We start from the raw sequence: 27,062 nt of genomic DNA, 5'->3' as shown, positions 1-27,062 counted from the left end.
GTGCTGAGGTGGCTCGTCATGGTCCAGCTCCCCTCCAGCTCTCTCTCTCTTCAATGCCTCAAGGCACTAGGAGTTTCTTTCCATACTCTCTCTTGGAGTTAGTGTGAATTCCATGGAGCTGGGGTCCACATGGATCCCCATGCCGATTCCGTCCTTTTTCTACCTGCGGTCCATCTCTCCAGGCAGCTGCAGTGGTAGGGGCAAGGAATGAACATCTGCCCCACAGGAGTGCGGAGGTGGCTCGTAATGGTCCATCTCCCCTCCAGCTCCCTTTCTCTTCAATGCCTCAAGGCACTAGGAGATTCTTTCTATACTCTCTCTTGGAGTTAGTGCGAATTCCATGGAGCTGGGGTCCACATAGATCCCCATGCCGATTCCGTCCTCCTTCTACCTGGGGTCGATCTCTCCAGTCAGCTGCAGTTGTGGAGGCAAGGAAAGCACATCTACCCCAAAGGAGTGCTGAGGTGGGTCGTCGTGCTCCTGCTCCACTCCAGCTCCATCTCACTTCCATGCCTGAAGTACTAGGAGATTCTTTCCATACTCCCTCTTGGAATTTTATGGAATTTCATAGAGCTGAGGTCCACATGGATCCACATGCCGATTCCATCCTCCTTCTACATGGGTTCAATCCCTCCAGTCACCGTCAGCAGTGGTGAAAAGGAAGGCACATGTGCCATGTTAGAGTGCTGACGTAGGACGCCATGGACCATCTCCCCTCCAGCTCCCTCTCTCTTCCATGCCTCAAGGCACTAGGAGATTCTTTCTATACTCTCTCTTGGAGTTAGTGCGAATTCCATGGAGCTGGGGTCCACATAGATCCCCATGCCGATTCCGTCCTCCATCTACCTGGGGTCGCTCTCTCCAGTCACCTGCAGCGGCGGAGGCAAGGAATGCACATCTGCCCTACAGGAATGCTGATGTGGCTCGTCATTGTCCAGCTCCCCTCCAGCTCCCACTCCCTTCCATGCCTCAAGGCACTCGGATATTCTTTCCATACTCTCTGTTGGTGGTAGTTGGAATTCCATGGAGGTGGGGTCTACATGGATCCACATGCCGATTCTGTCCTCCTTCTACCTGGGGATGATCTGTCCATTAAGCTGCAGCAGCAGAGGCAAGGAAGGCACATCTGCCCCACAGGAATGCTGAGGTGGCTCGTCATTGTCCAGCTCCCCTCCAGCTCCCACTCCCTTCCATGCCTCAAGGCACTCATAGATTCTTTCCATACTCTCTGTTGGTGGTAGTTGGAATTCCATGGAGGTGGGGTCGATCTCTCCAGTCAGCTTCATTGGGGAGGCAAGGAAGGCACATCTGCCCCACCGGAATGCTGAGGTGTTTCGTCATGGTCCAGCTCCACTCCATCTCCGTCTCTCTTCCATGCCTCAAGCACAAGGAGACAATTTCCATACTCCCTGATGGAGTTTGTTGGTATTCCCTGGAGCTGGGGTCCACATGGATCCACATTCCGATTCCATCCTCCTTCTACCTGGGGTCGCTCTCTCCAGTCAGCTGCAGCGGCGGAGGCAAGGAACGCACATCTGCCCTACAGGAATGCTGAGGTAGCTCATCATGGTCCAGCTCCCCTGCAGCTCCCTCTCACTTCCATGCCTCAAGGCACTAGGAGATTTTTTTCCATACTCTCCATTCAGGATGGGGGAATTCCATGGAGCTAAGGTCCACATGGATCAATATGCCGATTCCATCCTTCTTCTACCTGTGTTCAATCTCTCCAGTTAGCTGCAGCAGTGGAGGCAAGAAAGGCACGTCTGCCCCCCAGGAGTGCTGAGGTGGCTCGTCATGGTCCAGCTCCCCTCCAGCTCCCTCTCTCTTCAATGCCTCAAGGCACTAGGAGATTCTTTCCATACTCTCTCTTGGAGTTAGTGCGAATTCCATGGAGCTGGGGTCCACATGGATCCCCATGCCGATTCTGTCCTCCTTCTACCTGCGGTTCATCTCTCCAGCCAGCTGCAGTGGGAGGGGCAAGGAATGCAGATCTGCCCCACAGGAATGCTGAGGTGGCTTGTCATGGTCCAGCTCCCCTCCAGCTCCAGCTCAGTTTGCTGCTCCAGCTCCAGCTCAGTTTGCTGCTCTTCCCTGGAGCTGTGGGTCGATCTCTCCAGTCAGCTGCAGTGGGAGAGGCAAGGAAGGCACATCTGCCCCACCGGAATGCTGAGGTGTTTCGTCATGGTCCAGCTCCGCTCCATCTCCGTCTCTCTTCCATGCCTCAAGCACAAGGAGACAATTTCCATACTCCCTGATGGAGTTTGTTGGTATTCCCTGGAGCTGGTGTCCACATGGATCCACATTCCGATTCCATCCTCCTTCTACCTGGGGTCGCTCTCTCCAGTCAGCTGCAGCGGCGGAGACAAGGAACGCACATCTGCCCTACAGGAATGCTGAGGTGGCTCATCATGGTCCAGCTCCCCTGCAGCTCCCTCTCACTTCCATGCCTCAAAGCACTAGGAGATTTTTTTCCATACTCTCCATTCAGGATGCGGGAATTCCATGGAGCTGGGGTCCACATGGATCCATATGCCGATTCCATCCTCCTTCTCCCTGGGGTCGATCTCTCCAGTCAGCTGCAGCGGCGGAGGCAAGGAACGCACATCTGCCCCACAGGAATGCTGAGGCGGCTCGTCATTGTCCAGCTCCCGTCCAGCTCCCACTCCCTTCCATGCCTCAAGGCACTCGGAGATTCTTTCCATACTCTCTGTTGGTGGTAGTTGGAATTCCATGGAGGTGGGGTCTACATGGATCCACATGCCGATTCTGTCCTCGTTCTACCTGGGGATGATCTGTCCATTAAGCTGCAGCAGCAGAGGCAAGGAAGGCACATCCGCCCCACAGGAGTGCTGAGTTGGCTCGTAATGGTCCAGCACCCCTCCAGCTCCATCTCTCTTCAATGCCTCAAGGGACTAGGAGATTCTTTCCATACTCTCTCTTGGAGTTAGATGGTTTTCCATGGAGCTGGGGTCCACATGGATCCATATGCCAATTCCATCCTCCTTCTCCCTGGGGTCGCTCTCTCCAGTCAGCTGCAGCGGCGGAGGCAAGGAACGCACATCTGCCCTACAGGAATGCTGAGGTGGCTCATCATTGTCCAGCTCCCCTCCAGCTCCCTCTCCCTTCCATGCCTCAAGGCACTTAGAGATTCTTTCCATACTCTCTGTTGGTGGTAGTTGGAATTCCATGGAGGTGGGGTCTACATGGATCCACATGCCGATTCTGTCCTTCTTCTATCTGGTGATGATCTGTCCATTAAGCTGCAGCAGCAGAGGCAAGGAAGGCACATCTGCCCCACGGGAGTGCTGAGTTGGCTCGTAATGGTCCAGCACCCCTCCAGCTCCATCTCTCTTCCATAACCTCAAGTACTAGGAGATTATTTCCATACTCTGTCATGGAGTTTGCTGCTCTTCCCTGGAGCTGTGGGTCCATCTCTACAGTCAGCTGCAGTGGGAGAGGCAAGGAATGCACATCTGCCCCACAGGAATGCTGAGGTGGTTCGTCATGGTCCAGCTCCCCTCCAGCTCCCTCTTACTTCCATGCCTCAAGGCACTAGGAGATTTTTTTCCATACTCTCCATTCAGGATGCGGGAATGCCATGGAGCTGGGGTCCACATGGATCCATATGCCGATTCCATCCTTCTTCTACCTGTGTTCAATCTCTCCAGTCAGCTGCAGCAGTGGAGGCAAGGAAGGCACGTCTGCCCCCCAGGAGTGCTGAGGTGGCTCGTCATGGTCCAGCTCCCCTCCAGCTCTCTCTCTCTTCAATGCCTCAAGGCACTAGGAGTTTCTTTCCATACTCTCTCTTGGAGTTAGTGTGAATTCCATGGAGCTGGGGTCCACATGGATCCCCATGCCGATTCCGTCCTTTTTCTACCTGCGGTCCATCTCTCCAGGCAGCTGCAGTGGTAGGGGCAAGGAATGAACATCTGCCCCACAGGAGTGCGGAGGTGGCTCGTAATGGTCCATCTCCCCTCCAGCTCCCTTTCTCTTCAATGCCTCAAGGCACTAGGAGATTCTTTCTATACTCTCTCTTGGAGTTAGTGCGAATTCCATGGAGCTGGGGTCCACATAGATCCCCATGCCGATTCCGTCCTCCTTCTACCTGGGGTCGATCTCTCCAGTCAGCTGCAGTTGTGGAGGCAAGGAAAGCACATCTACCCCAAAGGAGTGCTGAGGTGGGTCGTCGTGCTCCTGCTCCACTCCAGCTCCATCTCACTTCCATGCCTGAAGTACTAGGAGATTCTTTCCATACTCCCTCTTGGAATTTTATGGAATTTCATAGAGCTGAGGTCCACATGGATCCACATGCCGATTCCATCCTCCTTCTACATGGGTTCAATCCCTCCAGTCACCGTCAGCAGTGGTGAAAAGGAAGGCACATGTGCCATGTTAGAGTGCTGACGTAGGACGCCATGGACCATCTCCCCTCCAGCTCCCTCTCTCTTCCATGCCTCAAGGCACTAGGAGATTCTTTCTATACTCTCTCTTGGAGTTAGTGCGAATTCCATGGAGCTGGGGTCCACATAGATCCCCATGCCGATTCCGTCCTCCATCTACCTGGGGTCGCTCTCTCCAGTCACCTGCAGCGGCGGAGGCAAGGAATGCACATCTGCCCTACAGGAATGCTGATGTGGCTCGTCATTGTCCAGCTCCCCTCCAGCTCCCACTCCCTTCCATGCCTCAAGGCACTCGGATATTCTTTCCATACTCTCTGTTGGTGGTAGTTGGAATTCCATGGAGGTGGGGTCTACATGGATCCACATGCCGATTCTGTCCTCCTTCTACCTGGGGATGATCTGTCCATTAAGCTGCAGCAGCAGAGGCAAGGAAGGCACATCTGCCCCACAGGAATGCTGAGGTGGCTCGTCATTGTCCAGCTCCCCTCCAGCTCCCACTCCCTTCCATGCCTCAAGGCACTCATAGATTCTTTCCATACTCTCTGTTGGTGGTAGTTGGAATTCCATGGAGGTGGGGTCGATCTCTCCAGTCAGCTTCATTGGGGAGGCAAGGAAGGCACATCTGCCCCACCGGAATGCTGAGGTGTTTCGTCATGGTCCAGCTCCACTCCATCTCCGTCTCTCTTCCATGCCTCAAGCACAAGGAGACAATTTCCATACTCCCTGATGGAGTTTGTTGGTATTCCCTGGAGCTGGGGTCCACATGGATCCACATTCCGATTCCATCCTCCTTCTACCTGGGGTCGCTCTCTCCAGTCAGCTGCAGCGGCGGAGGCAAGGAACGCACATCTGCCCTACAGGAATGCTGAGGTAGCTCATCATGGTCCAGCTCCCCTGCAGCTCCCTCTCACTTCCATGCCTCAAGGCACTAGGAGATTTTTTTCCATACTCTCCATTCAGGATGGGGGAATTCCATGGAGCTAAGGTCCACATGGATCAATATGCCGATTCCATCCTTCTTCTACCTGTGTTCAATCTCTCCAGTTAGCTGCAGCAGTGGAGGCAAGAAAGGCACGTCTGCCCCCCAGGAGTGCTGAGGTGGCTCGTCATGGTCCAGCTCCCCTCCAGCTCCCTCTCTCTTCAATGCCTCAAGGCACTAGGAGATTCTTTCCATACTCTCTCTTGGAGTTAGTGCGAATTCCATGGAGCTGGGGTCCACATGGATCCCCATGCCGATTCTGTCCTCCTTCTACCTGCGGTTCATCTCTCCAGCCAGCTGCAGTGGGAGGGGCAAGGAATGCAGATCTGCCCCACAGGAATGCTGAGGTGGCTCGTCATGGTCCAGCTCCCCTCCAGCTCCAGCTCAGTTTGCTGCTCCAGCTCCAGCTCAGTTTGCTGCTCTTCCCTGGAGCTGTGGGTCGATCTCTCCAGTCAGCTGCAGTGGGAGAGGCAAGGAAGGCACATCTGCCCCACCGGAATGCTGAGGTGTTTCGTCATGGTCCAGCTCCGCTCCATCTCCGTCTCTCTTCCATGCCTCAAGCACAAGGAGACAATTTCCATACTCCCTGATGGAGTTTGTTGGTATTCCCTGGAGCTGGTGTCCACATGGATCCACATTCCGATTCCATCCTCCTTCTACCTGGGGTCGCTCTCTCCAGTCAGCTGCAGCGGCGGAGACAAGGAACGCACATCTGCCCTACAGGAATGCTGAGGTGGCTCATCATGGTCCAGCTCCCCTGCAGCTCCCTCTCACTTCCATGCCTCAAAGCACTAGGAGATTTTTTTCCATACTCTCCATTCAGGATGCGGGAATTCCATGGAGCTGGGGTCCACATGGATCCATATGCCGATTCCATCCTCCTTCTCCCTGGGGTCGATCTCTCCAGTCAGCTGCAGCGGCGGAGGCAAGGAACGCACATCTGCCCCACAGGAATGCTGAGGTGGCTCGTCATTGTCCAGCTCCCGTCCAGCTCCCACTCCCTTCCATGCCTCAAGGCACTCGGAGATTCTTTCCATACTCTCTGTTGGTGGTAGTTGGAATTCCATGGAGGTGGGGTCTACATGGATCCACATGCCGATTCTGTCCTCGTTCTACCTGGGGATGATCTGTCCATTAAGCTGCAGCAGCAGAGGCAAGGAAGGCACATCCGCCCCACAGGAGTGCTGAGTTGGCTCGTAATGGTCCAGCACCCCTCCAGCTCCATCTCTCTTCAATGCCTCAAGGCACTAGGAGATTCTTTCCATACTCTCTCTTGGAGTTACTTGGAATTCCATGGAGCTGGGGTCCACATGGATCCACATGCCGATTCCGTCCTCCTCCTACCTGCGGTCGATCGCTCCAGTCAGCTGGAGTGGCAGAAGCAAGGAATGCACATCTGCCCCACAGGAATGCTGAGGTGGCTCGTCATGGTCCAGCTCCCCTCCAGCTCCATCTCTCTTCCATGCCTCAAGCACAAGGAGACAATTTCCATACTCCCTGATGTAGTTTGTTGGTATTCCCTGGAGCTGGGGTCCACATGGATCCACATTCCAATGCCATCCTCCTCCGACCTGGGGTCGATCTCTCCAGTCAGCTGCAGCGGTGGTGGAAAGGAAGGCACATCTGCTCCACAGGTGTTCTAAGGTGGGTCGTCATGGTCCAGCTCCCCTCCAGCTCCCTCTCACTTCCATGCCTCAAGGCACTAAGAGATTTTTCCATACTCTTTGTTCAGGGTGCGGGAATTCCATGGAGCTGGGGTCCACATGGATGCAAATGACAATGCAGTCTTCATTCTGCCTGAGGTCCATCTCTCAAATCACCTGAAGCAGTGGAGGCAGGAAAGGCACATCTGCCCCAGAGGAGTGCTGAGGTGGCACGTCAGGGTCTGGCTCCCCTCCAGCTCCCTCTCTCTTACATGCCTCAAGGCACTAGGAGATTCTTTCCATACTCTCTCTTCGAGTTAGTTGGAGTTCCATGGAGCTGGGGTCCACATGGATCCATATGCCGATTCCGTCCTCCTTCTACTTGGAGTTGATCTCTCCAGTCAGCTGCAGCGGTGGAGGCAAGGAATGCATATCTGCCCCAAAGGAGTCCTGAGGTGGGTAGTCATGGTCCGTCTCCCCTCCATCTCGCTCTCTCTTCAATGCCTCAAGGAACTAGGAGATTCTTTCCATACTCTATCTTGGAGTTAGTTGGAATTCCATGGAGCTGGGGTCCACATGGATCCAAATGAAGGTGCAGTTCTCCTTCTGATGGAGATCCATCACTCCAGACTGCTGCAGCAGTGAGGCAAGGAAGGCACATATGAGCCACAGGAGTGCTGAGGTGGCTCGTAATGGTCCAGCTCAAGGCAGTAGGAGATTCTTTCCATATTCTCTTGGAGTTTGCTGGAATTCCATGGCGCTTGGGTCCACTTGGATCCAAATTCCGATTCCATCCTCCTTCTACCTGGGGTCGATCTCTCCAGTCAGCTGCAGCAGTGGAGGCAAGGAAGGCACATCTGCCCCACAGCAGGGCTGAGGTGGCTCGTAATGGTCCAGCTCCCCTCCAGCTCCCTCTCTCTTCAATGCCTCAAGGCACTAGGAGATTCTTTCCATACTCTCTCTTGGAGTTAGATGGTTTTCCATGGAGCTGGGGTCCACATGGATCCATATGCCAATTCCATCCTCCTTCTCCCTGGGGTCGCTCTCTCCAGTCAGCTGCAGCGGCGGAGGCAAGGAACGCACATCTGCCCCATAGGAATGCTGAGGTGGCTCGTCATTGTCCAGCTCATCTCCAGCTCCCACTCCCTTCCATGCCACAAAGCACTTGGAGATTCTTTCCATACTCTCTGTTGGTGGTAGTTGGAATTCCTTGGAGGTGGGGTCTACATGGATCCACATGCCGATTCCGTCCTCCTTCTACCTGGGGACGATCTGTGCATTAATCTGCCGCAGCAGAGCAAGGAAAGCACATCTGCCCGCTGGAGTGCTGAGGTGGCTCATAATGGTCTAGGTCCCCTCCAGCTCCCTCTTTCTTCAATGCCTCAAGGCAGCAGGAGATTCTTTCCATACTCTCTCTTGGAGTTACTTGGAATTCCATTGAGGTGGGGTCTACATGGATCCACTTGCCGATTCCATCCTCCTACTACCTGCGGTCGATCTCTCCAGTTAGCTGCAGTGGCAGAAGCAAGGAATGCACATCTGCCCCACAGGAATGCTGAGGTGGGTCGTCTTGATCCAGCCCCCCTCCAGCTCCATCTCTCTTCCATTCCTCAAGTACTAGGAGATTCTTTCCATACTCTCCCATGGAGTTTTCTGCTCTTCACTGGAGCTGTGGGTCGATCTCTCCTGTCAGCTGCAGTGGGAGAGGCAAGGAATGCACGTCTGCCCCACAGGAATGCTGAGGTGGTTCGTCATGGTCCAGCTCCCCTCCAGCTCCGTCTCTCTTCCATGCCTCAAGCACAAGGAGACAATTTCCATACTCCCTGATGGAGTTTGTTGGTATTCCCTGGAGCTGGGGTCCACATGGATCCACATTCCGATTCCATCCTCCTTCTACCTGGGGTTGATCTCTCCAGTCAGCTTCAGCGGTGGTGGAAAGGAAGGCACATCTGCCCCACAGGAGTGCTGAGGTGGCTCGTAATTGTCCAGCTCCCCTCCAGCTCCCTCTCTCTTCCATGCCTCAAGGCACTAGGAGATTTTTTCCATACTCTCCATTCAGGATGGGGGAATTCCATGGAGCTGGGTTCCACATGGATGCAAATGAAAATGCAGTCTTCATTCTGCCTGAGGTCCATCTCTCAAATCACCTGCAGCAGTGGAGGCAGGAAAGGCACATCTTCCCCAGAGGAGTGCTGCGGTGGCACGTCAGGTTCTGGCTCCCCTCCAGCTGCCTCTCTCTTACATGCCTCAGGGCACTAGGAGATTCTTTTCAAACTCTGTTGGAGTTTGCTGGAATTCCATGGAGTTGGGGTACACATGGATCCAAATGAAGATGCGTTCTTCCCTCTACACGGGGTCCATCTCTCCAGTCAGCTGCAGCAGTGGGTGCCAGAAAGTCACAGCTACCCCACAGAAGTGTGGAGGTGGCTCGTAATGGTCCAGGCCCCCTCCAGATCCCTCTCTCTTCAATGCCTCAAGGCACTAGGAGATTCTTTCCATACTCTCTCTTGGAGTTACTTGGAATTCCATGGAGCTGGGGTCCACATGGATCCACATGCTGATTCCGTCCTTCTTCTACCTGCTTTCGATCTCTCCAGTCAGTTGCAGTGGGAGAGGCAAGGAATACACATCTGCCCCACAGGAATGCTTAGGTGGCACGTCATGGTCCAGCTCCTGTCCAGCTCCATCTCTCTTCCATGCGTCAAGCACTAGGAGATACCTTTCCATATTCTCTCTTGGAGTTAGTTGGAATTCCATGGAGCTGGGATCCACATGGATCCACATGCTGATTCCGTCCTCCTTCTACCTGGGGTCTATCTCTCCAGTCAGCTGCAGTGGTGGAGGCAAGGAATGCACATCTGCCCCACAGGAATGCTTAGGTGGCACGTCATGGTCCTGCTCCACTCCAGCTCCATCTCTCTTCCATGCCTCAAGCACTAGGAGATTCTTTCCATACTCCCTCTTGGATTTTTCTGTAATTTCATAGAGCTGGGGTCCACATGGATCCACATGCCGATTCCATCCTCCTTCTGCCTGGGTTCAATCCCTCCAGTCACCTGCAGCACTCGTGGAAAGGATGGCATATATGCGACGCAGGAGTGCTGAGGTGGGTCGTCATGAACCATCTCCCCTCCAGCTCCCTCTCTCTTCCATGCCTCAAGTCACTAGGACATTTTTTCCATAGTCTCTGTTCGGTATGCGGGAATTCCATGGAGCTGGGGTCCACATGGATCTACATGCCGATTCCGTCCTCCTTCTACCTGGCGTCGATCTCTCCAGTGAGCTGTAGGAGTGGAGGAATGTAAGGCACATCTGCCTAGGGATGGGGGCGAATTTCTCCCTGAAACTTCGGGGGGCCTAGTGCCAACATGTTCGTTCCCCTGAAGTAGTTTCGGGGAGAAATTCTCTGCACCCCCCCCGCCCCCCGCATCCCCCCCGGGATGGGACTTACCTTTCCCGAATGTCCCTCCCGGCGGCGGGTCCCGACAGCGGTTCGTCAGGTCTTCGACAGGGGCAGACGTGGCAGCCGGTCTTTTGACCGGCTGCCGCCGCCGCCATTCCAATAAAAGTTAAAAAAAACAACAACACCCCCATGATAGGCTACGTGACAATTAACGTAGCCTATCACATTTAGATTTGCATTTCTACAAATCTAAACTACAAGTCTACATTTATGTAAAGATTTATTTTCTTATACGTAAAGATTTATTTTCGCCGTAGGCTACATAAAACTTTACGTAGACTACAGCGCCCAAATAAGGAACACGAATGGCGGCTCCCTATGGGGGCCGCCATTTGCCTACGTGCTTTTATTTTTTTTTCAAAGTCACCCGTGATAGGCTACATGACGATTAACGTAGCCTATCACGGCTGACTTTGCAGATCTAGCCGTGATAGGCTACATTAATCGTCACGTAGCCTATCACGGGGGCGTTTTTTTTGTTTTTTAACTTTTTATTTCGCGGCCGGGCGAGGCGCCTCCTCCCCGTCCTGAATTTTGGCCGGGCGAGGCGGGAAGCCTCCCCCCCGGCCTGAGTTTCGGCCAGGCGAGGAGGGAAGCCTCCCCCCCCCGGCCTGAACTTCGGGGGGAGCAGCGAAGCGCCTCCCCCCCACCGCGAACCAAGCTGCGAGACCAGGTAAGTGGCTTTCGTGCACCCCTACATCTGCCCCAGAGGAATGCTGAGGTGGCTCATCATGGTCTAGCTCCCCTCCAGCTCCATCCCTCTTCCATGGCTCACAGCACTAGGAGATTCTTTCCATACTATCTGTTGGTGGTTGCTGGAATTCCTTGGATTTCGGGTCCACAGGGATCTGCATGTTATTCTGTCCTCCTTCTACCTTGGGTTGATCTCTCCAGTCAGCTGCAGCAGTGGAGGCAAGGAAGACATATCTGCCCCACAGGAATGCTGAGGTGGCTTGTCATGGTCCAGCTCCCTCTCTCTTAGATGAGTCAAGGCACTAGGAGATTCTTTCCATACTCTGTTGGAGTTTGCTGGAATTCCCTGGAGTTGGGGTCCACATGGATCCAAGTATGATGCATTTCTCCCTCTACATGGGGTCCATCTCTCCAGCCAGCTGCAACAGTTGGCACCAGGAAGGCAGGCATATCTCCCACACAGCAGTGCTGAGGTGGCTCTTAATGTTCCAGGTTCCCTCTAGGTCCCTCTCTTTCCATGTCTCAAGCACTCGGTGATTATTACCATATTCTCTGTAGGAGTTTGCTGGAATTCCATGAAGCTGGGGTCCAATTGGATTGAAATGACTATGCAGTCTTCCTTCTTCCTGTGGTCCATCTCTCCATTCAGCTGCAGCAGTGGAGGCAAGGAAGCCACATCTGTGCCACAGGAGTGCTGAGGTGGCTCGCAATGGTCCAGCACCCCTCCAGCTCCCTCTCTCTTAAATGCCTCAAGGGACTAGGAGATTCTTTCCATACTCTCTCTTGGAGTTAGTTGGAATTCCATGGACCTGGGGTCCACGTGGATCCACATGCTGATTCCGTCCTCCTTCTACCTGGGGTTGATCTGTTCAGTCAGCTGCAGCAGTGGAGGCAAGGAAGGCACATCTGCCCCACAGGAGTGCTGAGGTGGGTCGTCATGGTCCAGCTTCTCTCCAGCTCCCTCTTTCTTCCATGCCTCAAGGAACTAGGAGATTCTTTCCATACTCTCTGTTCAGGATGCGGGAATTCCATGGAGCTGGGGTCCACATGGATTCAAATGACAATGCCGTCCTCCTTCTGCCTGTGGTCCATCTCTCCAGTCAGCTGCAGTGGCAGAGGCAAGGAATGCACATCTGCCCCACTGGAGTGCTGAGGTGGCTTGTTATGGTCCAGTTTCCTTCCAGCTCCCTCTCTCTTCCATGCATCAATAACTAGGAGGTTCTTTCCATACACTCTGTTGCAGTTTGCTGGAATTCCATGGAGCTGGGGTACACATGGATCCATACCATGAAGCAGTCCTCCTCCTGCTTGGGGTCATTTTCTCTTGTCTGCTGAAGCGGTGGAGGCAAGTAACGTAGATCTGCCCCAAATGAGTGCTGAGGTGGCTCGTAATGGTCCTTCTCCCCTCCATCTCCCTCTCCCTTCCATGCATCAAGATCTGGGAGATTGTTTCCATACTTTCTGTTGGAGTTAGCTGGAATTCTATGGAGCTGGGGTACACATAGATCCAAATGATGATGCGGTCCTCCTTCTTTCTGGGGTCCATCTCTCCATTCAGCTACAGCGGTGGAGGCAAGGAAAGCACATCTGCCCCCCAGGAGTGCTGAGGTGGCTCGTCATGGTCCATCTTCACTTCAGTACCTCTCTCTTCCATGCCTCAAGGCACTAGGAGATTCGGTCTGTTCTCTACCTTACAGTTTCCTGGAATTCCATGGAGCTGGGGTCCACATGGATTCACATGACAATGCCGTCCTCATTCTACCTGGGGTATCTCTCCATTCAGCTGCAGCGGTGGAGGCAAGGAAGGCACATCTTCCCTACAGGAGTGCTGAGGTGGCTCGTCCTGGTCCAGCTTCTCTCCACCTCCTTCTCTCTTCCATGCCTCAAGGGACTAGGAGATTCTACCTGTGCTATTGCCACCCTAGCCAGCATTCTCACTCACCACAGCACCGTGAGTGACACACAGCGACCTCTCCCCAAGCAGCACCTTTGCACCCAGCATCTAAACCACCTGAAGCTCCATTACTGGAATCTAATGCAGTACTGGATTTCACAGCTCCATCACTCGCTTTATGCCTTCCTCTTCAGCCAACTTCTTCCAGGACGCAACCTTGAATAAACCCGCAGAACCACCGCCCACTACACAGTCACCACCAGCAGGGCAACTCACCTAGCCAACCCTGCCTCCTAATACACAGACCCTGACTCATGACCCCTCTTCAGCACAGGACAATTGTTGCTCAGGCTCATCCGCTGCCTTTTCAGCCTGATCTTCTACCTCAGACACTGCTGCAGAGGACCAAAATCCTCTTTCAATGCTGGACGGCATGAGGCCCTATGCCGACCAAATTCTGAGGATGGTGAAGTCCCTGGGATGAGATATTGAAGTTCCCCTGGTCCCAGTAATGGACCTGGTTTTTCAACAAATACAACTGGATTTGTCTCCACCTGTCACCATAGTGATGCTCCCTATGCTGCTCCATGTAATCCAACAATCTCAGGCGGAACCTTCCACTCTCCTGCCCATGTCTAGAATGGCAGAGAACCTTTTTAGGGGTCAAAAAGAGGACTGCTCCTTCCTCTTCCAACAGCCCATGCCGGACTCCATAATAGTGGATGCATCACAACTGAAGATGAGGCAAAAGCCTCACACTGCTCCTGTGAGTTCAGCGGGAAGGGAATTTGACTCTCTGGGATGTAGAATGTATTCCATAGCAGCGCTATCAGTCTGAGAAACAAACTATGAGGCCTCCATTGCAGCCTGCCAACTGTCCTTATGGGGCAAAGCAGCTACTTTCTCTGATTGTCTTCTGGGAGGTGTTAAGAATCTGGTGATGATATTCCAAATGGAGGCACACACACTTGCAGGTCAGCAGATCAAGGCAGCCCTCCACATGGCTGACTGAGTCTCAAAGGCTGTGGCATCCGCTATTTCTCTATGATGATGATATACCTGGCCCCATACTTCTGAACTCCACCGAGTAGCCAGGTTGAGAGTGGAGGATCTCCTGTTCAACAGTGAAGGCCTTTTCAGCACTTCCATGGATGACACACTCAACTTCGTTTACAAAATAAAAATATCCTCATGGAAGATGGGAATGGGCTCCCAGTCTTCAGTGATGTGCATCAACAGATCATGCCCTCACTGGCAATGCCAATGGCAACCTCACAGTCAACCTGACTCGGGTCCAAGCCAGGCTCCTAAACAGGGCTCCTACTCCTCTTTTTACATGAAGAGGCCATTCCAGAACAAATACAATCTGACCTCTCAGGGCAAACGCCCTGACCAGACTCCTACCAAGAGGCCCTACTCAGGGCTCCCCCTCACCACAACAGGCTTGGACCCTTTTTGGACGTCTGGAAGTCCATTACCACAGACAAGGAGGGACTTTCTATCAATGCTATCAAATTAAAAGATACTCCCACCTTGGGGATCTCCCACTCTACTCATTCTATGCAAGTTCTAAATGAAGAAATCACTACCTTCTTGAGCAAGGATGTGATAGAAAGTTTTTCCTTTTCCTCAAAAGACCACTGGTTTCTTCTTGAGGTACTTCACAGTCCCCAAGGATGTTGGTTGACTTTGCTCTATATTGGACCTTTGAGCCATAAGCACTTACATCCGTCCCCCAAATCCAGGATGACAACATTCACCTCCATTCTCCCCCTCATATGTCAAGGAGACTGGTTGGAGACAATATATCTCCATGACACTTACTTCCACATTACTATGAACCCTACTTCTCACCCTTTCCTCAAATTCACCTCAGGTCAGAAGTGGTGGCCCATCTGAGACTCCCGGGGAGTGTCGATTTTCCATACATAGAAGACTGGCTCTTTGTCACCATACTATCACTCCTAGAATCTCTCAGCCTGCAGATCAACAGAGACAAATCCTGTCTCATCCCAATTCATAGGAGCACTTCTTGGCTCCACTTGAGCCTGTGCCAACCTCCCAGAAGACAGGACGGACATTCTACGATGCTTCCCACAGGGTCTGAAGACTGCTCCCCATTGCTGAGCAGCTGACATTCAGTGCCTTCTCAGGCTCATGGCCTTCACCTAGGGGTGTATGGATTCCCCACTGTCTGTTCCGGTGGGGAATCTGTGTGTGTGTGGGGGAGATGATCCGTTCCTCCCCCCCTGGAATCATCCAGAGCGGCTCCACTCCACGAGGATTCCGGGGGGAGGGGGATCCAGCTTGGGGGTTGCTTACCTTCCCTCCTGCCAGCCAAAGCCGTTCGCCTCCTCCCTGTCCCTGCCAATTGCCATGTCTTAAAAAAAAAAAAAGGCGATCAAGAGGATGTGCCCATAAACTTAGATGCAAATAGAGTCATGAATCTTGCGTCTAAGTCTATGTGTCCATAGGCTTATATGCAAGATTCATGGCTCTATTTTGCATCTAAGTCTATGGGCACATCGTCCCGATCGCCTTTTTTTTTTTTTAAGGGAAAGACATGATGGAAATCGGCAGGGACAGGGAGGAGGCGAACGGCTATGGCTGGCAAGAAGCAGCCAAGTGCTGTTCTGCCTCCAGTCCTCCTGGAGTGGAGGTAAGTGGTCCTGATCTGCTGCAGATTCCTGAGGCCGGATTCCAAAGAATCCAGCCTCATTTAAATCCACAGAGGATTTCTCTGACATCCCTACCTTCACCACCTCGGTAATCTCACTTGCATGCCTCCAGATGAGACAGGTATGGTTCCTCTGGATCTTTGACTGGAAACAGACCCTGGGCCGGGACCCATCTCTTAGTTCTTCCAGACTCAGTCAGGTGTTCCCTACACTGGTGGATGGTCCTGACGCAACTCTTACAAGGACTCAGTTTCAGGGCTCTCCTTCCATCCCTAACAGTCCCCATGGATGCCTCCCTTTATGGTTGGGCATAAAGTTGGGAACACCCTGAAGTTCATTCATGATCAGAGAACTGTGGTCACATCAGGAGAAAACCCTACACATCAACCAACTCGAACATCTTGCTGTTGCCAAGGCCACATAGGCACTCAAATCACAGGTCAGAGGTCGTGCCATCTAACTTGCGATGGACAATACCACAGTCACCTTGTATATAACAAATAGGGTGGGACAAAATCCCTTCACCTCCTTTGACTTTCCCTAGATTTCTGGGATTGTTGTATGCATCGCCACATCACCCCTGTTGCCATACACCTGGCAGGGACACCCAGCACTCCCACTGACTTGATCATCGATCTTTTTGCTACAACACTGAACATGAAATGCCATTCTTTCTATAGCAATGCTGGACATGACCCAGACTCGCTGGGAGCTCCCTTTCTTCTCCACTGGGGTGGCACCTGGACCTATGAGTTCCCATCGTTTCCACTAATTGAATGGATAGTGAACAAAATACAGGATGATGCAGCTCATTGCATCTTGACAACCCCTTGGTGGCTGAGGCAAACGTGGTTAGCAAACCTTCTCCTCCTGTCCAACCACACCTTTCTCCGCCTCCCTCTCAGCCCAGACCTCCTCCAAATGAGCAATGGGGAGATCAGGCATTCTTAGAGTCGCTGCATCTTACTGTGTGGAAAATATTCAAGCTCTCCATCTCTTTGATGGGGTCCTAGAAGTGCTGCTTAGCTCTAGAATGTTCTGAATGACTGTTCTGCACAGGTGCATAACCCAAATGTATGAGTTCACAGATGAACACTCGAAGAGCCACTGTTACAGGTATGCAACCTGTCCTTCTCCATCTCCCCTCCAGTTCAGTCTCTTTTCCATGCCACAATGCACTAGGATTATTTTTTTATACTCTCTGTTGGAGTCTGTGTTAGAGTCAGGGACAGTCAAATCCTGTTGGTGTCATAAGAACATAAGAACCTAAGGCATGCTGGATCAGACCTGGGTACACCTAGTCTGTCATTCTGTTCACACCGTGCCAACCATCTTCCTGTGGGAAAATCACAAGCAGGACATGCATGCAATACCACCTTCCTGCCATGTTCCCAAGCAACTGGTGTACATACTGCCTCTGATACTGGAGGTAGCACATAGCCATCAAGACTAGTAGCCACTGATAGCCTTCTCCTCCAGGAATATGTACAATCCCCGTTTAAAGCCATCCAAGTTGGTGGCCATGGCCATCACTACATCTTATGGTAGTGAATATCTTAGTTTAACGATGTGCTGTATGAACAAGAATTTCTTTTTGTTTTTCCTCCATCTCCCACCAATCTGGTCATCCCAGCTTCATGGGATGACCCCAGTTTCTAATACTATGAGAGAAGGAGAAAAATGCCTCCCTTTCCACTTCCTCCACACCATGCATAATTTTGTACACCTCTATCATGCCTCCCTTTACTCTCCTCTTTTCTAAGCTAAACAATTCTAGACATTGTACATTTTACTCTTGGGGGAGTTGCTCCAGCCCCTTGATCATTTTAGTTGCCCTTTTGTGCACTTGTCCTAACCCTTCAATATCCTTTTTCAGGTGCCGTGACCAGAACTGTACACAGTATTTCAAGTGTGGTCACACCATAGATTTAAGGGCAGCATGATATTTGTAGTTTTATTCTCATTTCATTTCTTATTATGCCTAACATGGAATTTGCCTTTTTCACAGCAGCTGTACTGGGTCAACATTTTCATCCAGCTGTCCACCACAACCCCAAGAACGCTTTATTGATCATTCACAGCTAGCTCAGATGATCAGATCAGCGTATATGTTAAGTTGGGATTTTTTGCCCCAACATGCTCCACTTTACACTTGCATACACTGAACCTCATCTGCTATTTGAATGCCCATTCTCCCAATTTGGAGAGATCCTGTTGGAGCTCCTCACAATCCCTTTTTGTTTTAACCACCCTAAATAATTTGTGTCATCGGCAAACCTGGCCACTTCACTGCTCATTCCCAATTCCAGATCCTTCTTCTGGGAGATCCACTGGATGACTCGGATAGTGTTACTTGCTGCATTCGTGAGGTCTCCATCTTGGAACTGGTCCATCTTCCCAAGCCCTGAGTGGGCAAGAGCTCAAAGATCAGCCAACCACACATGAAAACTGGCCTTTCTTTTTCTCTCTTTCTCACTGTGAAATTTGATTGTGTTTTCCTCCTTATCCCCCACCCCATCCCAAATGCAGGTATTCAAAGCTAAAGCCCCTCAGTGAGACAGAGTAATAATCTGCCATAACTGCCACTTCTCTGTCATCCTTCGTCAGCTCAGGCCTGAGGCACAACCCTTGTTCAAACACAGAGGACCAATAATACTTCCAAAAGGTGCTCAGTCTTGGATTTGGCCTGTTGTCATAACTTTGTGTGGGGGGTGGAGAGTGGGGGTGTCATTTATTGCATTTATATCCCACCTTTTTTCCTCTTGCAAGGAACCCAAGGCAGCTTACATAATCCTCCCCCTCTCCATTTCATCCTCACAACCACAACCTTGTGAGGTAGGTTGGGCTGAGAGTCTGTGACAGACCCAGAGTCACCCAGTGAGCTTCCATGGCCAAGTGGGGACTAGAACCTGGATCTCTGAGCTCCCCATCCAACACTCTCACCACTGCACCACACTGTCTCTCAGTGTGGTGGCCATCAAAACCCCTCTCTGCTTCCTTGCTGACCGAACCTGACAGAGAGATGGTCTCTTCCATCCATTCTCTTCACCTGAATTTTCTGTTGCATCTCCTGTGAACATTTCATTTTGTTTTGCTTTTTAAATGCAGGTTCCATAACCCACAGGGTCCTGGGAATCGTTCGGCCCCCTTTCATCATGGTCAGGAAGTGGGGGGTGCAGTAAGATCAAGGCTGAAGCAGAGGCATTTTTACAGTGCAGATCAGCTGTGGGGAGGAGGGGGCTTTGCTGTTCTGTCTTTCTTTGAGATGAGAGCTGGGATGAGGAGGGAGCATTGCCCAGGGGTCCCCAAAAGCCCTGGTTGAGAGCTTTGAGAAAAAGAAAGATGACACATTCATGGAGGACCAGGAGTTTGTCTGCTTCTATGTGCCACGTTAGCTCAATGAAACCACCATACGAAATTGGGATAACAAGGCAAAGAGGAGCTTTTCTTTAGGGCTGCGTGCCCTTGTCTAGCGAATAAAAGTCTCTTCTCTCTTGAGAAAAGATTTTAAACACTAGGGGCATTTCTACATGGGACATTTATCGTGCGCTCACGGTTCTTCACTCATGGAAGGTCACGGGTCCTTTTCACGACATCATCAACCTCCAGTGCCTCTCTCATTTTTTAGGTTTATTCCGCCATTTTAAAAACCATCAAAAATGCAGTAACAACCCCCTGCCCCCCATCAAAACCACATCAAAGGTGAGGTGTAATTCAAGAATCATCATGCAATGTTTTAGAAATCTTTCAGTGCCATCTACTGGCTGAATGAATGAAACATATGAAACATGCCCACAAAAGGACCGGGAAAAACAAGGGATGGGGGGAAGCAAATGTATTCTGCCCACTGTAAGCCTGCAAAGACTCCATAAGACTAAACTCTGTTAATTTTGCAAGTTGTTTTCCTTAATGCAGAGAAGCTCGAAGGGAGGATGGGGTATGGAATGTGCATTCTACCCAGTGAAAAATAGCCTTAGAAATATAACAGAAACCATCTTTGAGACATGGGGCAGTGCTGAGGGGAAGCAGTGGGCAGCTAGTCTCACAGGTTCTTAGAAATGGTTTTTTAAGCAGCACATAGCAGTTGATGCTGCCTTTATCCACACTCCTCCAGTCTTCCCCGAAAGATCCCCCCCTCTCCCTACCACAGAGAAAGAAGATTGCCGACAGGTGGTGCAGATGTCCATGTCGTCTGTTTTGATCCGGCCACTGTTCTTGTGAGCCAGATGTCCTAGACTGGGAAGAGGTGGTGGAACAAGCACCACATCACACTCGGGAAACCATCTTGGATCAGAGGGGAAGGGAGCTTTGGAGGGGCTGACCCTTGCCAGGAGACCCCCGCCCCCAAGTCCGGAGACCTGTATTGGAGCAGTAACTCCTGTGCTGACCGAGAGCTTTCTGGGCCCCCGAGAATGACTGAATGCTCATTACTCCCCAGCCACCTGGGGAGGTAAGTTTGGGGTGCCCCGAGATCAGCTATTCTTGCTGTGAGGCCTGTGCAGGCGGGGGGGAGCAGGTTTGAGGTTTGGCCAGAAAAAGAGGTTAGGCAAGGAGGTGACTGGAGAGCTGCTGCTCTTGCTTTTCAGGAGGGACTGTGGTGCTTCTTTAAAGACTCCTCTGGTCTGTCTGGGGGTCTGCCTGCTTTCCCCCCGCTTGGCCTGTCTATTGGAAAGCGAAGAACTAATTTTAAACACACACTCCAAGGCTGCCATCCCACGCACCCTGAGGAGCAAGAGCCATGGTGCCCAGTGGTCTCCTCACAATGGAAAGTGAGCCTTGAGGCTGCCCTGGGAAGGCACGTGTCCCCTGGGGGTGCAAAGTCATTGGGGCTGAGGGCCTTTTTCTGGGTTCCTGCCCTGAATTCTACCATGGACAGGAAGGGGCCCCTCGTGTTCAAAGACGGGGCCCTTTCTCTTTGCCGAGGGCCCAGTGGTCTTGGTGTCTTGGCTGTGGCTGTACTCACCAAGGAGGAAGCCTACTCCCTTAGCACCTGCAGCTTGCTTCACGGTAGGACAGGGAATGCGCTCAAAGATCACGTCCCTCTGGAGCTGCTTGCTGTAGCATGTGGTCTTGCAGAAAAGAAAGTGGAGAATGGGAGTCAGGCGTCTTTAGAAGGAACTCCCTATGGCAAGCCTTCTGCCTCAAATGACCGAGTGCCTGCAGAAATCGTGCTTTCCATTGGGCCCACAGGTTGCCCACTGGCCTGACTCTGTGGTCTTTATACCACTAACACCTTCTGGCTTGGACACAACTCCAGTACCACCACTGCCTGACCCTCTATGGCAGCTGGGGCCACGGGTTCATTTCAATAAGGTTCTGCGTGGGGAATTCAAGGATCCAGGAATACAAAGGCATATTAACTAAGTTCCTTTTGATTTCAAAAGAGTAACCATGAATAACACTAATTTCCCTCCTTCCCTTCCTAACAGAATCAGCCCTCTGCCCTTCCTTGCGGTTCCCCCAGTCCTGTTGCTGTGTGCACACACAGGGTCTCTGTGCTCCCTTCTCTAGCTGGGAGCTGCCTGGATGCCTTCGGTGTAGCAGGCCTCCAGCTCTTACCTCCTCCTCCTCCTGACAGCCGTTCTGCCCTGGAGGATCCGGTCAGCTCCTCGCCTTGGCTTCCTGCTGACATGCTCCTTAAGCACCTTCTCTCTCCCAAAGCGCCCACCGCCTCTTCCCTTCCCGGTAGGCTGTGGGCTCTCCCACGCTGGAGGCGTTCAAGATGGGGTGGACGGCCACCAATCATGGATGCTTTGACTGGATTCCTGCACTGATCGGGGTTGGACTCGAGGGTCTTGCAGCCGCCCTCCCACCCTACTCTGCTATGAGTCCATGGTCCTCTCCCGCTCCAACTGCCCCTCACTTAACGGCTCCCCCCACACTTCCATTCTGCCCGGCAACAGTTGCCACGACTCTGCCCTCGTCAACATTCCACTGCAGGGCTGACTTAACCCAGGCCGCCTCTCTTTCCCAGCCCCAGCACCCCACGGGAGCCTGGGCCGGCCCCTGGATGGTATATCAGGCCTCCCTAATGCAGCGCCTGTGGGCACCTCCCCTGGTGCCCACGAAGCTCTCCAATTCATGTCCCCTTCAAAAATAAATAAATAAACAAACAAACAAACAAAACTTTGGAAAACCTTAAGCCTTCTTTCATTCCGTTCTGGTCTCTAGCTTTGCTCTTTCTCTCCCCTCTTCCTCTTTGTTGTTCTTCCTCCCTTCCATCCTCTAGCCTTGCTATCCCCCACCCGCTCTTTAGCTCACTGTTTCTCCCCCTACTAGACTCTAGCCTGGCTCTTTCTCTATCCCTTTGCCTTGCTGTTTCCCCCTCCCTCCCAGCCTCTGGCTTTGCTATTTTTCTCCCCGCCTCTTTACCTTGCAGTTTCTCCCCCATGCCAACCGCTAGTTTTGCTCTCTGTCCCCCTCAACTCCTTTGCCTTGCTTTCCCTCCCTCCCACTCAGACTGTAGCCTTGCTATTCCTCCTCCTCCTCAGCTCACTTTTGACTAGCCACATCCTCCGTGGGAGCCATTTTGTGGTGGTGCCCACAGAGTTTCTCAAATTCCCAATAGTGCCCATGGGTCCAAAAAGATTGGGGACTCCTCGTGTAGATGAACGGGAAGTCTTTGTCTCTGCTTGTGGTGGCTTTGGGGCTGGGGGGTGGGGGAGCAGGAAAGCCTTAGAACATAAGAACATAAGAAGATCCCTGCTGGATCAGACCAAGGGTCCATCTAGTCCAGTGTTCTGTTCACACAATGGCCAACCAGCTGTTGACCAGGAACCCACAAGCAGGGCATGAGCACAACAGCACCCTCCCACCCATGTTCCCCAGCAACTGGTGTACATAGGCTCACTGCCTCTGGTACTGGAAGTAGCACATAGCCATCCGGACTAGTAGCCACTGATAAGACTTTTCTTGCAGGAATTTCTCCAACCCCCTTTTAAAGCCATGCAAATTGGTGGTCATCACAACGTCCTGTGGTAGCGAATTCCATAGTTTAACTATGTGCTGTGTGAAGAAGTTCATTGTCTTCATATTATCATTATAATTATTATTATTGCATTTCTATACTGCCCCATAGCCAAAGTGCTCTGGGTGGTTTACAGAAGTTAAAACATTAAGTACAGTATACAAAGTTTAAAAGGTTTACTTCCCTTTATCTGTCCTGAATCTCCCATCAATCAGCTTCATAGAATGACCCCGGGTTCTAGTATTTTGAGAGAGGGAGAAAAATGTCTCCCTCTCCACATTCTCCACATCATTTTGTAGACCTCAATCATGCCTCCCCTTACCCTACTTTTTCCCAAGCTGAACAACCCCAGCTGTTGCAACCTTCTCTCATAGGGGAGATGCTCCAGCCCCTTGGTCATTTTAGTTGCCCTTTTCTGCACTACCAGGAGAGGAAGACTCCAGCTCAATAGTAGTCAATCACGTGTAGCCATTTCAAGAGAGGCAGCTGTGTTTGTCTCCTGCAGCAGAAGCACTGAAGAGTCTTGTGGCACCTTAAGGGAGAACTGATGCCTTCTGCCATAAGCTTCTGAGGATACCGTCCACATCTTCAGGCGTTCCTCCTGCTCAGTTCTGTCCCACCCATGCAGGTGCTCTTTTTAAGTTTATTAAGTCTCCAGATCTTCTAAGATCTCCAGGGTCAATCCGAATGATGCCGGCATCACTAGACCAGAACAAGCCACATTTTCCAATCTGAATGGGGAGCTGCTGGGCGAGGGCCCCCTCCAGAGCAGGACAACATCCCCATGCCTGGCTGCTGGACCCTGTTCTCTCAAGGCTCTCGGAGATCTCTCCAGGCCTCCTTCTGCTGACTACTGGTGGGTGTTAGACACCCTCATTTACCCCTGCCCCTCCCCCCATAAACCCCTGCAAACAGCATAGACTACCAGTGTGGTGAAGTGGATGAAGTGTTGGATGTGGGTGAAGAAGATGTGGCTTCACAATTTCCAGCTTGGCCATGAAATCTACTGCGTGGCCCTGGGGCAGTCTCTCTCTCTCTCTCTCTCTCTCTCTCTCTCTCTCTCTCTGAAACCTACCCCAGAAGGTTGTTGTGAGGATCAAGTGTAAGAATTGTAATCTCCCTGAAGAACAGGTAGGATACTGTTACAAAGCACCCACATTCTAGTGTTCTGAGAAGGGGCCTGGATATGGGACTTGAGATCCTTTGGTCTTGGAGAATAGCAGAAAAACAAGTTCCCTAGAATACTGAAGCTGTGCATGTCACTCAAGAGAAGCTGCAGGCTTCTTGCAGACACCTTTCTGGCCACCCTTTGTACCCAGACTGCCTTCGTTCCTCGGTGTTGGCACAGCGTGCTTGAAAGGCTAAATAGGGTTCAAAATGGGCTTCTACTGCAATCCAGTGGTTGAGGGCCAACATACCCAAAGCAGAGCAGTTTCCCTATTGCACTTGCTCTCTGAAACACATAGTGTGGAAGAAGAGAAAGGGTGATGCCGATTGCTAAGGGTGTACGAAACCCGGCTTACCTGGCTCTGCCAGGTTCCGCAGGTGGGGGGAGGTGATCCATTCCTCCCCCCGGAATCCTCAATGAGGGGGGAGGTGATCCGTTCCCCCCCTCCGTAATCCTGCCCGGCCAGCTCTGCTCCACGGCCAGGCCACGGAGCCGCCGGCCGAGCCAACCCGCAGCAGGGCCTCCAGCCGCTGCCGGGCTGGTGCGGACGACATTTGCGTCCCTGCTTTAGCCGTGATAGGCTACGTAAATATTTATGTAACCTATCATGGGCTACCATAGGGACTCAAATGGCATCCCCTACTCAGGATGCCATTTGCATCCGCACCAGCCTGGCAGCAGCCGGAGCCGCCGCTGCCACCACCGCTGCTGCCGGAGCCGCAGCCGCAGCCAAGTAGGCTCCGTTTCACGGGGCTTTCGCGGGGTGGAGGGGCAGGGGGCTCCTTTCCCCCCTGTTCACTGGAATTCGGCCCCCCTGGGATCCGTGGCAGAATTCTCTAACATCCCTACCAATTGCTCCAGCATTTCACTGGGCAAGAGTAAAAGGGGACCGTGGGCGGGGAAGGAGGAAGGAAGGGAACTATCTCCACCTTCTCTCAACCCTGTAGTGCTCTCCATCTCTTTCTGGCATTGCACTCATTGTTCCTTAGAGGCATAGACCAGAACATGTTTTGCTACCATCTTGGCCTCCTCACTTCTACAGCCATCATATCCATCAACTTCCCTTGGAAGAAATATATGAGACCACCTTGTCTTGAGGTGATGTTTTCTTAAATCCCTCTTTCTCCATCCACCCCTCCATCCTTCAGCTTTATTGCCCCACCACTGCTATTTTCTTGGCAGGTCGGTGGACTCTCCAGGACCAGTTACCTCCTACGGTTTGCTGCATGTTTTCTTCTGAAGTGGCAGTTGCCCCAGTGAGCAAGCCTTCTTCTCTTCAGCCATTGGCTGGGATGGGTCTGTGATGTCACGAAGACCCATGGTCTGAGCTCCCAAGGGAGCCTGAGCTCCCAAGGGAGCCTGAGCCTCAGGGTTTGGCTGAGCTCTGATGATGTCAACAATCCCTCAGAACCTTCCCATTTTGGCCTACCACATAGCTATATATATGCAGCAAAAACTCAGCAAAAAATAAATAATGGGCACCATAATGGGCACGATCTTAGCCTTTGACTCGGAGAAAGCATTTCATGCTACTGCTCTTTGTAGGAGAAAAGGCATTCTCTGCAGGCCTGAACCAAAGTCCTCAAGATGAAAAAGTATTAAGACTGTCGTAGGAAAATTACTGTGAAAAATTAGACACAAGCCATTGGGTGAGAGGGTGAAATAAACTTTCCTAAGCACAGATGAAGACTCTGACTCTTTCTGAGTCTTGAGACTCCTGTCCCATGAAGACAATGGTTCCCTGATTCCCTGTCATGAGATAAGGAACTGCCTTGCAAGATGTTGCAAGTATTTTAGCTCAAGCTGTGCTTAGGGGTGTATTCATGGTTCTCATAGAAAGGACCATCCTGTACATGTGATAAATGCTTGATGCATGCGTGATCAGCTTAAACCGTATGTGATTGGATATAGGTAGCCTATGCTGACTTTTGATAGGCTAAGACCTTTGCTTAGCATTTTCTACATATGTATTTTGTTTTCTTTATAACCCATGTAACCTGTTCCCCCAATTTGTAGTTCCTTGGTGAATTACCTGTGTATACACGTTTTGAATGAAGTGTGATTTCAGGTACGTGACCACCAGCCTCATCCTTCAGGCGGGGATGGTTCTCACTCTGTTTGTTTTCCCTGACAGTTTTGGCGAGGTCGGCAGGATGGCTGGCACTCCCAGACCGGTAATGGACTGAGGGATCATGGCAATGGAAGAGGCACATGCAGAGAGGTAAGAGATCCTTTTCAAAACCCTCCCGTTGTTGCCTCCCCGCTGTCCACACCAGCTCCTGGGCAGTAAGAGTAATTTCTGGTTCAAAATTCTCTCTCAAGGGAGGTATCTGAACTCACCCTATTTTGGTAAAAAGGCCTCTGAAAGTTTGTTATTCCATTGGTTGTTTGCTTAATTTGTTTAAGTCCTAGGCTGTGAGAAATATTTCTGTCAGCCTGTGACAGGTTGAAAAGGATCTGGCTCCATGGGGATGTTTGCTTCAAAATCACCTCCCGCGGGTTCCCCACTTGCTTGAACGGTAAAACTCTACAGCCAACCAAGGACATTGCCGGCTAGGTTAAGTGTGAGGCGCTTGGTGCTTTCGTGTCACATGTGGAAGGGGTATACCTATGAAAAGCCTGCATGGCAGTGGCCTGACAAAGGCTCCTTTGATCAAAGTAAATTGCAATATTTGCAAGGTTTTTTGCAGTCCTCCCACCTCGGCAAATGGACCATTGGTATCTGTGGGATGATGTAGCTACTAAAGAACGATCTAGAGGGTGAATGTCTTCTCAAGGAGAAAGACTGAACATTCCAGAATTGAAGGTTAAAGAATTAACTGTGCCTGTGCCTGGGGCTGCCACCCCTCCTCTGCCTCCTTCTGCTCCTCCTCCTGCTGTTTTAGTTCCTTCTGCTTACAGTTGCCCTCCTGCATCCTCTCTGTCTGCTGGCTCTTGCCCTGCTTTACCTTGCTCTTCACCCGAGGAAGACCTTTCAGACCTCTGGACGCCTGCTTATTCTATTCCCCGTCCTCCCACCTCCTCAACATGAACAGCCTCTATCCTAGAGGGTTTAACAGCAGCTTTCTGCTCATCTGTGGATTGGAATAAAGTCCATCAGCAAATCCAAGGGCTTCAAGGATGCCTCACAGACTTTTTCCACCAATCCAGATCCCGATGCAACTCTCTCTGCCATTT

Source organism: Heloderma suspectum, chromosome 8 (assembly GCF_057233095.1).
Source record: "Heloderma suspectum isolate Gila_16-S chromosome 8, 16-S_ref, whole genome shotgun sequence".
NCBI lineage: Eukaryota > Metazoa > Chordata > Lepidosauria > Squamata > Helodermatidae > Heloderma > Heloderma suspectum.
The sequence above is the reverse complement of the archived record's forward strand: the minus strand, read 5'-3'. Positions refer to the sequence as shown.